Raw genomic sequence first — 16,297 nt, 5'->3', positions numbered from 1 at the left:
TCAGGAAAGCTGTTAGGACCCACTTACCACGTGACCCCTTGGCCCAATGCGCATTTCGCACTAGCTTCCTCAAGGGGGCGTCTTTCTGCGGTTTCTGAGGCTGGTGACTCGGATAAACTTATCCTCAGAAGCAGAGGCGACTCTTGGTCTTCTTTCCCTGGGGTGGTCCTCATGTAAGCCATTTTCTTTGTAGTGCTTGATGGTTTTTGCAACTGCACTTGGGGACACTTTCAAAGCTTTCCCAATTTTTCGCACTTACTGACCTTAATTTCTTAAAGTAATGATGGCCACTCGTTTTTCTTTACTTAGCTGCTTTTTTCTTGCCATAATACAAATTCTAACAGTCTATTCAGTAGGATTATCAGCTGTGTATCCACCTGACTTCTGCACAACACAACTGAAGGTCCCAACCCCATTTATAAGGCAAGAAATCCCACTTATTAAACCTGACAGGGCACACCTGTGAAGTGAAGACCATTTCCGGTGACTACCTCTTGAAGCTCATCAAGAGAATGCCAAGAGTGTGCAAAGCAGTCATCAAAGCAAAAGGTGGCTACTTTGAAGAACCTAGAATATAAGACATATTTTCAGTTGTTTCACACTTTTTTGTTAAGTATATAATTCCACATGTGTTAATTCATAGTTTTGATGCCTTCAGTGTGAATGTACAATTGTCATAGTCATGAAAATACAGAAAAATCTTTAAATGAGAAGGTGTGTCCAAACTTTTGGTCTGTACTGTACATACGCATATGAACTTATAAATGTCCCACAGATAAAGAACACAAGGCTACTTAGTAGTAGTCATCTAAACAAAGTCTACAATGACCCACTCCAGACAAACACCTACCATAGGAGGTGTTTACCACTGGCTTTATTTCCTTTGTATGTTTTTTCGAACAACACAAAAGAACAGAGGGAAAAAAGGCAAAATGGACATAATTTCACACAAAACCCCAAAAATGGGCTGAACAGAATTGGTGGCACCTTTCCAAAATTGTGGGTAAACCACTTAGTTGTCACAGGTGAGTTTAAATGAACATCACATGCTTGAAACAAACAGGTGTGGGCAGCATGAAAATCACTCCTGAGACCCGATAAAAAGGGAGAAGTTGACTCCATCTTTGCATTGTGTGTCTGTGTGTGCCACACTAAGCACGGACAACAGAAAGATAAGAGAACTGTCTGAGAACTTGAGAACCAAAATTGGTGAACAATAGCAAGGTTGCAAGCCAATCTCCAGACATTTTGATGTTCCTTTTTCTACATGGGCAACATAATCAAAATGTTTACCACGCATGGCACTGTAGCTAATCTCCCTGGACGTGGACGGCAGAGAAAAATTGATGAAAGTTTGCAACGCAGGATAGTCTGGATGGTGAATACGCAGCCCCAATCAAGTTCCAAAGAAACTGATGCATCCTGAGCCTGCAGGACAGCTTAAGTGTCTGCGCAAAGTATCCGCCAACATTTGAATGAAATGAAACGTTATGGCAGGAGACTCAGGACGACCCCACTGCTGATGTAAAGACATAAGAGCTAGACTGCAATTTCTGGGAAAGAGTATTGTGGACAGATGAGACAAAGATGGAGCTTTTTGGTAAAGAACATAATTCTTCTGTTGACCGAAAACAGAATGAGGCCCACAAAGAAAAGAACACAGTACCTACACTTAAATATGATGGAGGTTCAAAGGTGTTTTGGGGTTGTTTTGCTCCCTCTGGCACTGGGTACCTTGACTGTGTGCAAGGAATCATGAAATCTGAAGATTACCAAAGGATTTTGGGTCACAGTGTAATGCCCAGTGTCAGAAAGCTGGGTTTGCTTCCTAGGACAATGACCCCAAACATACTTCAAGAAGCACCCATAAATGAATGAAAACAAAGCGCTGGAGAGTTCTGAAGTGGCCACCAATGACTTCAGATCTAAATCCCATTGAACACCTGTGGAGAGATCTTACAATTGGTGTTGGGAGAAGGCACCATTCAAATATGAGAGACCTGGAGCAGTTTGCTAAAGAAGAGTCGTCCAAAATTTCAGTTAAGAAGTGTAAGAAGCTTGTTGATGGTTATAGGAAGCGATTGATTGCAGTTATTTATTGTAAAGGGTTTGCATCCATATATTAAGTTGAGGGTGCCAGCAATTTTGTCCGGCCTATTTTTGGACTTTTGTGTGAAATTATGTCCAATTTGCCTTTTTTTCCGCTGTGTTTTTGTGTTGTTCCAATACACACAAAGGAAATAAACGTGTATAACAAAACATGTGTAATTTCAATAACTTTCTGGGAGAAATACTTTACAATTTCAAGGATGCCAACACTTGGCTATGACTGTACATACACATACATATACAGGGGGGAAAATAAGTATTTCATACACTGCCGATTTTGCAAGTTTTCGCACCTACAAAGAACAGAGAGGTCTGTAATTTTATTGTAGGTACACTTCAACTGTTAGAGGCAGAATGTTAAAAAAAATCCAGAAAATCACATTGTATGATTTTACAATTAATTTGCATTTTATTGCATGAAAGAAGTATTATGAGTGCTGAGTAGGAGGGCTTCTTAAAGAAAAACTAACATGTCTGTAAGAGCCAGAATTCTCGAAGGTTGGTAGGTGATCATATACTTATTTCTTGGAATAAAATGCAATTTAATTATTTAAAAATCATACAATGTGATTTTCTGTTTTTTTTTTGTTGTTTTTTTTTAGATTCTGTCTCTCACAGTTGAAGTGTACCTGCAATAAAAATTACAGACCGCTCCATTCTTTGTAGGTGGGAAAACTTGCAAAATCGGCAATGTATCAAACACTAATTTTCCCACTGTACTTATATTACACTACTCACAAAAAGTTAGCGATGTTTTAGCTTTTGGGTGAAATTTATGGAAAATGTAAAAACTTAACGCTGCAGTGATATTTTATCATGAAACTATGGCATTTAAGTAGACACATGCAATGATGATTTCCTCATCTCAAACAATTTATTGAAACAAAAGCCTATAGTGGTGGCTATGCCCCAACAAAAAATGTCAGTGTCTCAATAACTTGTCATATGGCCTTGAGCATCAATTACAGCTTGACGACGACGTCTCATGCTGTTCACAAGTTGAGTTATTGTCTGCTGAGGCATGGTATCCCACTCTTCTTGAAGGGTGGCCCTCAAGTCATTGAGGTTCAGGGGAACACAGTTACGAGCATCTAAACTGCAACTCCGTTGATCCCATAGGTTTTCTATGGGATTCAGGTCTGGAGAAAGTGCAGGCCACTCCATTTGAGGTACCCTATTGTCCAGTAGCTGTTCCCTAATGATGAGACCTCGATGAACTTGAGCATTGTCATCCATGAAGATGAATTTAGGCAGGGGTACATTGACTAGATTAATGGTGATATTCAAGTAGTAGGGACTTATCACTGTACCATTCACAAAGTGTCTTGGTCTCGTGATGTCAAAATGTGAACAGTATGATGTGGAGGATTCTAATTAAACGCCTAATTTTATTGGCCGATTTATTGATCAAACACTTGTTGTTGTTCTCCTTGTTAGAGAACAGAAAGTTGTGCAAGAGTACTGAAACATTGAACAGTTGGATATGCTTATTCAAAAGTTTAGAGTCAGTCACAATAAGTTCACCTGAAAAGGTTACAGTGCATTTTAGGTTCTTCCTGAAATTTCACCTGAAAGCCAAATATCCCTAACTTTCTGTGAGTAGTATGTGTATACACACACAATAAACACACACACACACACACACACACACACACACATATATATATACATATACACACACAATGTACACTCAGATATAAATAAAATATGAGCTTAATTTTGTAATATGTATACATTACAAAAGGATTATTGCAAAAATAGCAATAATAACTATTATCGTGCAAAAATAATAAGAAAATAAAACGGACTGTGTCCTTATAATACAAACCCTGATATACAGGGCTCAACACCAACCAAATGCCAACATACAGTGCCCAAATGATACCAAAATATACCAATATTCAGTGCCTACATGATGCGAACCAAATACTAATGTACAATGCTCAAATATTACAAACCAAATAATACTGATGTACAGTGTCTATATAATTACAACAAATACCAACATAGAATTCCCAAATAATACCAACATACAGTGCCCAAGTCATTCAGTAGTAGCAATAGTAAAATATGTGAAAAAAGTAATGTTCTCACCCATCTGATGGTTCAGGGTTCAGCAGCGGATACCAATAGGAGTCATCACTACAAACATATTCAGTACTGATTCCATAAACTCCAAGTGGGGTGGATCCGCTAAGCCCCAGGAGCTGGTACTCATAGTGAGCATGTAAATACAGAGCCTGGTGTGGGCAGGGTTAGCTTTCTCAGCTCTGTTGTACTCTAAATCTATGAACTCTGATTGTGTCAGAACTGCTGCACCCAGTGATACATCATTGGATTCAGGGTCTCTTTGCCTACATCATGCTGTTCTCTGATGAGGTAGCAAAAACCTGCTGACAGATTCTCTTTAACTGCATAAAAACTGCATCAGATGTGTGTGACTTTTATGATGTTACGTAGGAAGATATACAGTACAGACCAAAAGTTTGGACACACCTTCTCATTTAAAGATTTTTCTGTATTTTCATGACTATATGAAAATTGTATATTCACACTGAAGGCATCAAAACTATGAATTAACACATGTGGAATTATATACTTAACAAAAAAGTGTGAAACAACTGAAAATATGTCTTATATTCTAGGTTCTTCAAAGTAGCCACCTTTTGCTTTGATGACTGCTTTGCACACTCTTGGCATTCTCTTGATGAGCTTCAAGAGGTAGTCACCGGAAATGGTCTTCCAACAATCTTGAAGGAGTTCCCAGAGATGCTTAGCACTTGTTGGCCCTTTTGCCTTCACTCTGCGGTCCAGCTCACCCCAAACCATCTCGATTGGGTTCAGGTCTGGTGACTGTGGAGGCCAGGTCATCTGGCGTAGCACCCCATCACTCTCCCTCTTGGTCAGATAGCCCTTACACAGCCTGGAGGTGTGTTTGGGGTCATTGTCCTGTTGAAAAATAAATGATGGTTGTAGCGTCGGCGTCCCTGCCTCCTGCTAGGCAGGGACGCTGTTCCCCTCACCTCTCCGCTCCGTGCCCGGCGTCTTCCTCCCGCTCTGCTGGCAGCGCGCGCTCCTTCCCGGCTACAGTGGTTAGGGCGCGCGCGCGCACTCCCGCTCCCCCTCCCCCTCTCTTAAAGGAGCCGCGCGCGCCATCCTAAGGAGTCCCCGGCCAATGGCCGCAGGACCTCTCCATATATAATGCACCTCCTCCAAAATGGAGGTGCCCGAGCGATGTTGCATAGCCTATCACTCTGCTTCAGCCCTCAGGTCCCGTTCCCAGTTATCTGCTGACATTCCTGCGGTCCGACAGTCTGCCTACCAGCCCTGCCAGTCTGTCTATGGATCCGTCTGCCCACTCACCTGGGAGCGCTCACCTGCTACCTGCCCGCTAGCCTACCTGGAGGCTCTGCCGTCACGTGCTGTGACCACCTGCCCATCCAGAGACTCTTGCCCGCTCACCTGCGAGCGTCCATCTGCTACCTGCCTGTTAGCCTACCTGGAGGCTCTGCCGTCACTTGCTGTGACCACCTGCCTGTCCAGAGACTCTCGCCAGCTCACCTGGGAGCGTCCACCTGCTACCTGCCTGCTAGCCTACCTGGAGGCTTAGCCGTCACTTGCTGTGACCACCCGTCTGTCATGAGACTGTCCCCGTCACTTGCCGTGACCACCCGCCTGTCGAGAGACTGTCCCCGTCACTTGCCGTGACTGCCTGCCTGCCTTCCCTGGGAGTCACCCGCTTCCTTACAAGGACTGCCCCTTTGTATAGTTGCTCAGAGGTTCCACCTCACAGACCCGTTACAATGGTCCAACTAAACGCAAACCGGATGGAATAGCATGCCGCTGCAAGATGCTGTGGTAGCCATGCTGGTTCAGTATGCCTTCAATTTTGAATAAATCCCCAACAGTGTCACCAGCAAAGCACCTCCACACCATCATACCTCCTCCTCCATGCTTCACGGTGGGAACTAGGCATGTAGAGTCCATCCGTTCACCTTTTCTGCGTTGCACAAAGACAGTGGTTGGAACCAAAGATCTCAAATTTGGACTCATCAGACCAAAGCACAGATTTCCACTGGTCTAATGTCCATTCCTTGTGTTCTTTAGCCCAAACAAGTCTCTTCTGCTTGTTGCCTGTCCTTAGCTGTGGTTTCCTAGCAGCTATTTTACCATGAAGGCCTGCTGCACAAAGTCTCCTCTTAACAGTTGTTGTAGAGGTGTGTCTGCTGCTAGAACTCTGTGTGGCATTGACCTGGTCTCTAATCTGAGCTGCTGTTAACCTGCGATTTCTGAGGCTGGTGACTCGGATAAACTTATCCTCAGAAGCAGAGGTGACTCTTGGTCTTCCTTTCCTGGGGCGGTCCTCATGTGAGACAGTTTCTTTGTAGCGCTTGATGTTTTTTGCAACTGCACTTGGGGACACTTTCAAAGTTTTCCCAATTTTTCGGACTGACTGACCTTCATTTCTTAAAGTAATGATGGCCACTCGTTTTTCTTTACTTAGCTGCTTTTTACTTGCCATAATACAAATTCTAACAGTCTATTCAGTAGGACTATCAGCTGTGTATCCACCAGACTTCTGCACAACACAACTGATTGTCCCAACCCCATTTATAAGGCAAGAAATCCCACTTATTAAATCTGACAGGGCACACCTGTGAAGTGAAAACCATTTCCGGTGACTACCTCTTGAAGCTCATCAAGAGAATGCCAAGAGTGTGCAAAGCAGTCATCAAAGCAAAAGGTGGCTACTTTGAAGAACCTAGAATATAAGACATATTTTCAGTTGTTTCACATTTTTTTGTTAAGTATATAATACCACATGTGTTAATTCATAGTTTTGATGCCTTCAGTGTGAATGTACAATTTTCAAAGTCATGAAAATACAGAAATTTCTTTAAATGAGAAGGTGTGTCCAAACTTTTGGTCTGTACTGTATGTCAGAACTAGTTCACAATACCTGCTTATCGTACTTGCTTCCTGGAGGCAGATGCAGAATTATTAGCACCACTCACTTCTGAATGCAGAAGTGAGCAATGCCAAAGTAAAAAAAAAAAAAAAAAAAGTGCAATCAAGAATAATTTACATTCTTCTACAAAACTAGACATGTATGTGAAGGAGCCCTTAAGCTTAGATTTTCATTCTGTGGATGCTGTATGTGACTGAAACTGAGCCCTCACATGGTGGTCAACAGTCACATACTTTTAGGCTAAGTTCCCATGGTGCGAAGACGCAATGGATTTTCTCATGCATACCCGCTTGCAGAAAATATGCAACGTTTTACAGTGCTAGCGAAATATATCTGCAGCTTAAATTGACAGCTGCGAGATTGATATAAAATAAATTGACATGCAGCATATGTTAGTGCAAGTTTCACCCTTTGTTAAGCAAAAGGTGAAAAGTGCAGCTTGTCCCCCACACCTTTTTTAATGATATCCTCAGTGGTAAACACTGCTGTGGGTATCACTGTGGGAACTCCGCTGCAGGAGGTCCACAGTTAGGCTATGTTCACACACATTGTGTTTTGCTGTGTATTTTTCAGCAGATTTTTCTGCAAATTTTCACCTGCGTCTAGCAGTACCAGCAATGTCTATGAGAAACCAGAATTCTCTGTTCACACATGTTGCTTTTTGTTTGCTGCGTATTTTCTGCCTTGCTTGCGTATTTGGAAAATAGAGCATGTCACTTCTTTCAGCGTTTCTGCAGCAGAAAACGCACCTGCGTTTTTGCTGCGTATTTACTGCGTTTTTTTACCCATAGGAAGTAATGGGTGTTCAAAAATATGCAGCAAATACGCGCATTTTTTACGCAGTTGTTTTCCTGCCACAGAAAAGTTAGCAGATTTGCAGCAGAAAAAAACACGTGTATGAACATAGCCTAAATATGTTTTGTGGGAAGATAGCCTTGAAAGTAATTCCTCCCTTTACCACAACATTGTGTGACCATTGGCCACTGCAAGAATGCATGCTTCAATAGCAGTGTAAAAACCCAGCCTAAGATCCTCTGCTCGTGTTATTTTTCTTTGTAAATAAAAAAAACAAAAATAACTTACAAGTGTTTTCATGTTTAAGAAACTTGGGAAAAAAATCTTATGACTGAAAAAAGCAATAGGTAGCTACAGTGGCATGTAAAAGCTTGGGCACCCCTGGTCAAAATTACTGTTATTGTGAAAGTTCAAGATGAAATGATCTATAAAAGGACTAAAGTTAAAGATGACACATTTCCTTTGTATTTTAGGCAAAAAAAAATATATTTTTATCTTTTATATTTTAAAAATTACAAAAAGAAAAGTAGGCCGCTGCAAAAATGTGGGCACCCTGCATGGTTGGTACCTAGTAGCACCCCCTTTTGAAAGTATCTCAGCTTGTAAAACTTTTTGTAGCCAGTCAAGAGTCTTTCAATTCCTGTTTACGGGATTTTCATCTATTCTTCCTTGGAAAATTCTTCCAGTTCTGTGAGATTCCTGGATCATCATGCATGCACTCCTAATTTGGGGTCTAGCCACAGATTTTCAATGATGTTCAGATCAGGGGAATGTGAGGGCCATTGTAAAACCTTTAGCTTGTGCCTTTTGAGGTAGTCTATTGTGGATTTTGACTTGTGTTTAGGATCATTATCCATTAATAGAAACCATCCTCTTTTCTACTTCAGCTTTTTTTACAGATGGTGTTATGTTTGCGTCAAGAATTTGTTTAAATTTCATTGAATCCATTCTTCCCTCTAGCCATGAAATGTTCCCCTTGCCATTGGCTGCAACACAACTCCAATGCATGATTGATCCACCTCCATGCTTAATGGTTGGGGAAATGTTCTTTTCCTGAAATTCTGTGCCATTTTTCCTCCACACATACCTTTGATCAGTGTGGCCAAAGAGTTCTATTTTAACATCATCGGTTCACAGGACTTGTTTCTAAGATACATTAGGCTTGTTTAGAAGTTCTTTTGCATACTTCTGGCTGAATTTTATGGTGAGGACGTAGGAGAGGTTTTCTTCTGATGACTCTTTCATGAAGGCCATATTTGTGCAGGTGTCTCTGAACAGTATGTAACTCCAGAGTCTGCTAAATCTTTCTGAAGGTATTTTGCAGTCAAGTGGGGGTTCTGATTTGCCTCTAGCAATTCTACAAGTAGCTGTCACTGAAGTTTTGCTTGGTCTTCCAGACCTTCTCTTGACCTCCACTGTTCCTGTTATCTGTCATTTCTTAATTACCTTTTGAACTGAGGAAATGGCAACTTAAAAAAGCATTTCTATCTTCTTATAGCCTTCTCCTGCTTTGTGGGCCTCCACCATTTTTAGAGTGCTAAGCAGCTACTTAGAAGAAGCCATGGTGGCTATTTTTTGGCACAAGGTTAGAGGAGGGTTTTTATAAAGCTGGGCAATTTGCATTACATGGCCTTTCCTAACGATGATGGTGAACAAGCCATAACACTAACAAGCTAATTAAGGACTGAAACCTTGGTAAGTTATCTGAGCACACAAATCTCCAAGGGTGCCCAAACTTTTGCATCCGCCCATTTCCCTTTTTGTAATTTTTAAAATGAAAAAAGAAACAACCTTTTTTTGACTAAAATACAAAGGAAACGTGTCATCTTTAAGCCTTTTAGCGATCATTTCATCTTCAGCTTGCTTAACTGTTCACAGTAACAGTAATTTTGACCAGGGTGCCCAAACCTTTACATGCCACTGTACTTTGCTTGTAGTGCGGTTTTAGTTTTCACTATAGGCTTAAATGCAAAATCTTGCTGCTGTTAAAATAAAAACTGTTAATGTAATTTTCCAGGTTGAAAATGTTTTTTAAAAACATTGCATAAGCCTATGAAATAAATATTCCCATTACTGATCTACTGCTCCTTCTGCAATCACATTCTTGTGTGCATCAAGCAGGGAGACCTGCAGGGAACACCTAGCAGCATTACGGCAGGAGTGCACAAGGATTGATAAATTGTGAATTATTTATTCTACTATGGTATTTTAGGTGCCTTTTTTATTACGTTCCAAAGCTGGACAACCCCAGTATTTTTCTTATCTCACACAAATGTGCCTCAGCACAGTTCAAATTGATATGCTACTGTTTCTGTCTTTCTAAATCTCCTGCAGGTCTACGTCTTCATTGCAACAAAATGATGCACCACTTGACGGGTGATGTCTTCATTAGTGATTGGTAGTGCTTCAACATCTTATATAAAAGCAGGTTCTGACATTGATCTGCATGATTAGTACTTGAGCTGTAGTGTTTTTAGTTCCGGTCTTTTTTTTATATATGAATATAGATATATTTCTAAATATTGTCACATAGATATGATCTACGCACCTGTATGTAATGTGTTAGTGCTGTTTTTTTCTATGTTCTTCTGTATATGGTGTGGTTTCTCTTTAATATTTGTTAAATGCATATACGATGTTATGCTAAATAACCAATTAAAGATACTTTGGAATAAAAATGGACACTGATTACCAGTGGAGCAGGAACTGCACCAAATGAAAAGTGTAATTTTAAGACACATTACTATTTTCATAAACTTGATTGTTTGTAGAGGTCATAAAACATTTTTGTTCAATAGTATATATTTATATGGTGCATTGCTTTTTCGACATTTTTTTTTCGTAAAATTGTTGAAAATTGTCTATGGCAAGAAATAAAAATGTATGTTTGATACTACTACAGCAAATAAAGTGTCTTAATGTTTATAGCTATTCAGTAGTCATTGTAGTACCTGGTTTTGATGGTGGCGGCTTTAGATGTTCTTTGTTACTTTCTGCCGTTGATGCAATATTCAACAAAGGAACGTAAAGTAAGTATATTTAGATAAGAGTTGGATCGCTGTCCACCAAACCAGCTGCATTTCTCACAAATCCCCCATAGCTGTGCACACTCGGATTTGGGTTTTCAACTACGGGGAAAAATTTATTGCCAGCTTCTTCTCTCACATGCCTGGGCTCAGCCAAAGGTGTAGTTTGTCACCCCTAAAATTCTGTTAGGCAAATTTAACACATCTGTAAAACAAGAACCATGTTTAGATCAGAAGACCCAGATAGCCAGAGATTGGTATGGAAACCACATGGGAAACTACATAAAGAAGCCTTCACAAAGGTACGTCACACCAATCTTACAGTGTGGGGTGGAATAATGTACGTTAGCCGAAACCCTCTGATCTTCATTCCAGGTATTCTAACAAATCAGCATTACATTAACTTGGTTATGGGAATCAGTGACAAGGCCATTTTTCCAAAGTGTCCCAGGAGCCATTTTTCAACACAGCAACGCCAGGTCTTATGATGCTCATGCTATTGTGAGCTGCCTGCATGGTCTAAATATACTACCATGGCCTGCAGTGCTTGTGGACTTGTCTATCATTGGTTGGCAATTGGAAAGGAAGCTGCCAGCAGTGGATCTTAATGATTTGCATGCCTAAATATATTTAGCGTGGCCGAATATTCCTCAGCCACCCATTAATAACGTAATTGACAGCATGCCAAGATGTGTAAGGCTACGTTTCCACGATAAAGAAGTATATTCGCTGTGTCCAAACTCTGCGTTCTAATCATGCTGTTAAATCCGCATGTGTTCACTGAACCATGCGGATTTAACGTATCCTATCCATTCTATTGTGGAAATTTCTGTTGCGGAGACTAGCCTCTCTGCAACAGAAATTGACATACTGCGGCTTCTAAAGCCACGCCACCAGTGAGTTTACGTGGCGGCAAATAGATGCACAGTGGGCATGAGATTTGTATAAATTCCATCCACTGTACTTCTACTGTACAATGCAGCGGTTTGGACGCAGCGCAGGTGATCTGCATCCAAACCGCTGCCACTACGGATCGTGGGCACGTACCCTAAGTGTATGTATTCCTGTGCGTTGTCACTTATACTCTAGAATTATGTTTCCATATTTTTAATCATTTGCATATCAATAATATGTCTTTTTATAATTGCATGACTTTTCAGTCTTAGTATTGCAATTTCAATGTTGAAGAGTGTAATTGTCCTGTAGAATGTAAGCCTGCAAGGGCAGGGTCCTCCTCCCTCTGTACCAGTCTATCATTGTTTACTTGTTACTGTAAGTGATATCTCTATTTTGTATGTAACCCATTCTCATGTACAGCACCATAGAATCAATGGTGCTATATAAATAGATAATAATGTAGAAATATTGGGAGATGTACTATATATATATATATATATATATTATATATATATATATATATATATATATATATATATATATATATATATATATATATATATATATATATATATATATATATATATATATATATATATATATATATATATATATACACTGTGTTCCAAATTATTATGCAAATAATATTTTCTCAGTTATTTGACTGGAAAATTACAATGCCTGCAATTCATATAGGTAATTTGGGAAAATCTATTAGAGTACAATTGAAAGGTTTTTGTACAAACTGCCTATGATAACAGTATATTTTTTAAAAAATAAAAAACTCAAACTGCACTCAAAATGCATGTTCCAAATTATTATGCACAGCAGAGTTTTCAACCTTTTCATTTTAATAAAGAACAAAAAAATTGTCATTTTTGAAATTATAAGCATTAGCAGGTTATTACAAACTGAAATCAAACAGTTTTCAACTCAAAACTTTATTCTAGGTGATGTTACATTTGCACATAGGACCCCTTGTTCGAAAGGAGCTTCTGAACTCTCTCGTCCATTGAATTTGTCAGGTTTTGGATGGTTTCTGCTTCAGTTGTTTTGCATGAGGACAGAATACCCTCCCAGAGCTGTTGCTTAGATGTGAACTGCCTCCCGCCATCATAGACACTCCTTTTGATGATGCTCCAGAGGTTCTCAATGGGGTTAAGGTCAGGGGAGCATGGGTGCCACACCATAAGTTTGTCCCCTTTTATGCCCATAGCAGCCAGAGATGCAGATGCGTTATGTGCAGCATGAGACGGGGCATTATCATGTATGAAATGATCTCGATGGTCCAGATGGATGGAGTGGAGGATGGCTGGTTGATGGACACCCCATGCAAACACGGCTACGGCGCTAACAAGGAGGAGGTGGAGTAATGTTTTGGGCTGGAATCATGGGGAGAGAGATTGTCGGCCCTTTTAGGATCCCTGAAGGGGTAAAGATAAACTCCGTAATGTATGTTGAGTTTCTCAAACAGCACTTCCTTCCATGGTTCAAGAAGAAGAACCGTGCATTCCGCAGCAAGATCATTTTCATGCATGATAATGCCCCGTCTCATGCTGCACATAACACATCTGCATCTCTGGCTGCTATGGGCATAAAAGGGGACAAACTTATGGTGTGGCCCCCATGCTCCCCTGACCTCAACCCCATTGAGAACCTCTGGAGCATCATCAAAAGGAGTGTCTATGATGGCGGGAGGCAGTTCACATCTAAGCAACAGCTCTGGGAGGGTATTCTGTCCTCATGCAAAACAATTGAAGCAGAAACCATCCAAAACCAGACAAATTCAATGGACGAGAGAGTTCAGAAGCTCCTTTCGAACAAGCGGTCCTATGTGCAAATGTAACTTCAAACAGTTTTCAACTCAAAACTTTATTCTAGGTGATTTCAGTTTGTAATAACCTGCTAATGCTTATAATTTCAAAAATGACAATTTTTTTGTTCTTTATTAAAATGAAAAGGTTGAAAACTCTGCTGTGCATAATAATTTGGAACATGCATTTTGAGTGCAGTTTGAGTTTTTAATTTTTTTAAAAATATACTGTTATCATAGGCAGTTTGTACAAAAACCTTTCAATTGTACTCTAATAGTTATTTGACTGGAAAATTACAATGCCTGCAATTCATATAGGTAATTTGGGAAAATCTGAGAAAATATTATTTGCATAATAATTTGGAACACAGTGTATGTGTGTATATATATATATATATATATATATATATATATATATATATATATATATATATATATATATATATATATATATATATATATATACAGTACAGACCAAAAGTTTGGACACACCTCATTTAAATATTTTTCTGTATTTTCATAACTTTGAAAATTGTACATTCACACTGAAGGCATCAAAACTATGAATTAACACATGTGGAATTATATACTTAACAAAAAAGTGTGAAACAACTGAAAATATGTCTTATATTCTAGGTTCTTCAAAGTAGCCACCTTTTGCTTTGATGACTGCTTTGCACACTCTTGGCATTCTCTTGATGAGCTTCAAGAGGTAGTCACCGGAAATGGTTTGCACTTCACAGGTGTGCCCTGTCAGGTTTAATAAGTGGGATTTCTTGCCTTATAAATGGGGTTGGGACCTTCAGTTGTGTTGTGCAGAAGTCAGGTGGATACACAGCTGATAATCCTACTGAATAGACTGTTAGAATTTGTATTATGGCAAGAAAAAAGCAGCTAAGTAAAGAAAAACGAGTGGCTATCATTACTTTAAGAAATGAAGGTCAGTCAGTCCGAAAAATTGGGAAAACTTTGAAAGTGTCCCCAAGTGCAGTTGCAAAAACCATCAAGCGCTACAAAGAAACTGGCTCACATGAGGACCACCCCACGAAAGGAAGACCAAGAGTCACCTCTGCTTCTGAGGATAAGTTTATCCGAGTCACCAGCCTCAGAAATTGCAGGTTAACAGCAGCTCAGATTAGAGACCAGGTCAATGCCACACAGAGTTCTAGCAGCAGACACATCTCTTCAACAACTGTTAAGAGGAGACTTTGTGCAGCAGGCCTTCATGGTAAAATAGCTGCTAGGAAACCACTTCTAAGGACAAAGACTTGTTTGTGCTAAAGAACACAAGGAATGGACATTAGACCAGTGGAAATCTGTGCTTTGGTCTGATGAGTCCAAATTTGAGATCTTTGGTTCCAACCACCGTGTCTTTGTGCAACGCAGAAAAGGTGAACGGATGGACTCTACATGTCTGGTTCTCACTGTGAAGCATGGAGGAGGAGGTGTGATGGTGTGGGGGTGCTTTGCTGGTGACACTGTTGGGGATTTATTCAAAATTGAAGGCATACTGAACCAGCATGGCTACCACAGCATCTTGCTATTCCATCTGGTTTGCATTTAGTTGGACTATCATTTATTTTTCAACAGGACAATGACCCCAAACACACCTTCAGGCTGTATAAGGGCTATTTGACCTAGAAGAAGAGTGATGGGGTGCTACGCCAGATGACCTGGCCTCCATAGTCACCAGACCTGAACCCAATCGAGATGGTTTGGGGTGAGCTGGACCGCAGAGTGAAGGCAAAAGGGCTAACAAGTGCTAAGCATCTCTGGGAACTCCTTCAAGATTGTTGGAAGACCATTCCCGGTGACTACCTCTTGAAGCTCATCAAGAGAATGTAAAGAGTGTGCAAAGCAGTCATCAAAGTACAAGGTGGCTACTTTGAAAAACTTAGAATATAAGACATATTTTCAGTTGTTTCACACTTTTTTGTTAACTATATAATTCCACATGTGTTAATTCATAGTTTTGATGCCTTCAGTGTGAATGTACAATTTTCATAGTCATGAAAATACAGCAGAATCTTTAAATGAGAAGGTGTGTCCAAACTTTTGGTCTGTACTGTGTGTGTATATGTATATAAATATATATATGTGTATATATATATAGATATATATATATCTATATATATATAAAAGAATGCAGCAGCACTCCATATGGCCAAGATACGTCTTAACAATGAAAATAATTAAAATGTTAGATCTAAACTGCTTTGCTTAGCAACAAGTACTTATAAAGAGTGAAGGTTTTTAGCGTATAAATTGACCAATTCATGTGTGCCCATCAACCATGGCAAGGTAACCTCCCCCTGATGGGTAACTACTCTGCCTAACATGCCACTTTTGGGCTACAAGCCTACAACTAAACGGACAAACATGTCTTCTTCTAGGCTAAAAACACCTACATTTAAAGGACAAGCAGAGCTGTTTATACAACACCTGGACGAAGCATTTCCTATGCGAAACGCGCGTCGGGTGTGTGGTGGGGGCCTGGACCATTGACTTGTGCCCTTGGGTAATTATGGTTACTTTCTAAATACTATTAGGGGCTGGTTTTATTGACACTGGTCATTTATGTATGCAGCTTTGTATATATATGTAGAATTGTTTGGTGTTATTATATACCATATATATTTATGCACTTTATTAAGCTATATTTCACTTGCCATTTATATATATTTATTT

General features: G+C 39.9%; 1 protein-coding gene across 1 annotated transcript in view; it reads left to right on the top strand.

Moving 5' to 3' along the window:
• The window catches only part of FANCE (FA complementation group E), a 226,620-nt gene extending 215,458 nt beyond the window's left edge, over positions 1–11,162 (top strand). The window contains exon 11 of the mRNA XM_073670648.1: positions 10,208–11,162. The gene's annotated coding sequence lies outside the window, so the exon portion shown is untranslated. The remainder of the gene's footprint in view (positions 1–10,207) is intronic.
• Positions 11,163–16,297: the final 5,135 nt, after the last annotated feature.

Source organism: Phyllobates terribilis, unplaced genomic scaffold (assembly GCF_046119375.1).
Source record: "Phyllobates terribilis strain yellow unplaced genomic scaffold, ASM4611937v1 Scaffold_2__4_contigs__length_985480577, whole genome shotgun sequence".
Taxonomy (NCBI): domain Eukaryota; kingdom Metazoa; phylum Chordata; class Amphibia; order Anura; family Dendrobatidae; genus Phyllobates; species Phyllobates terribilis.
The sequence above is the reverse complement of the archived record's forward strand: the minus strand, read 5'-3'. Positions and strand labels throughout refer to the sequence as shown.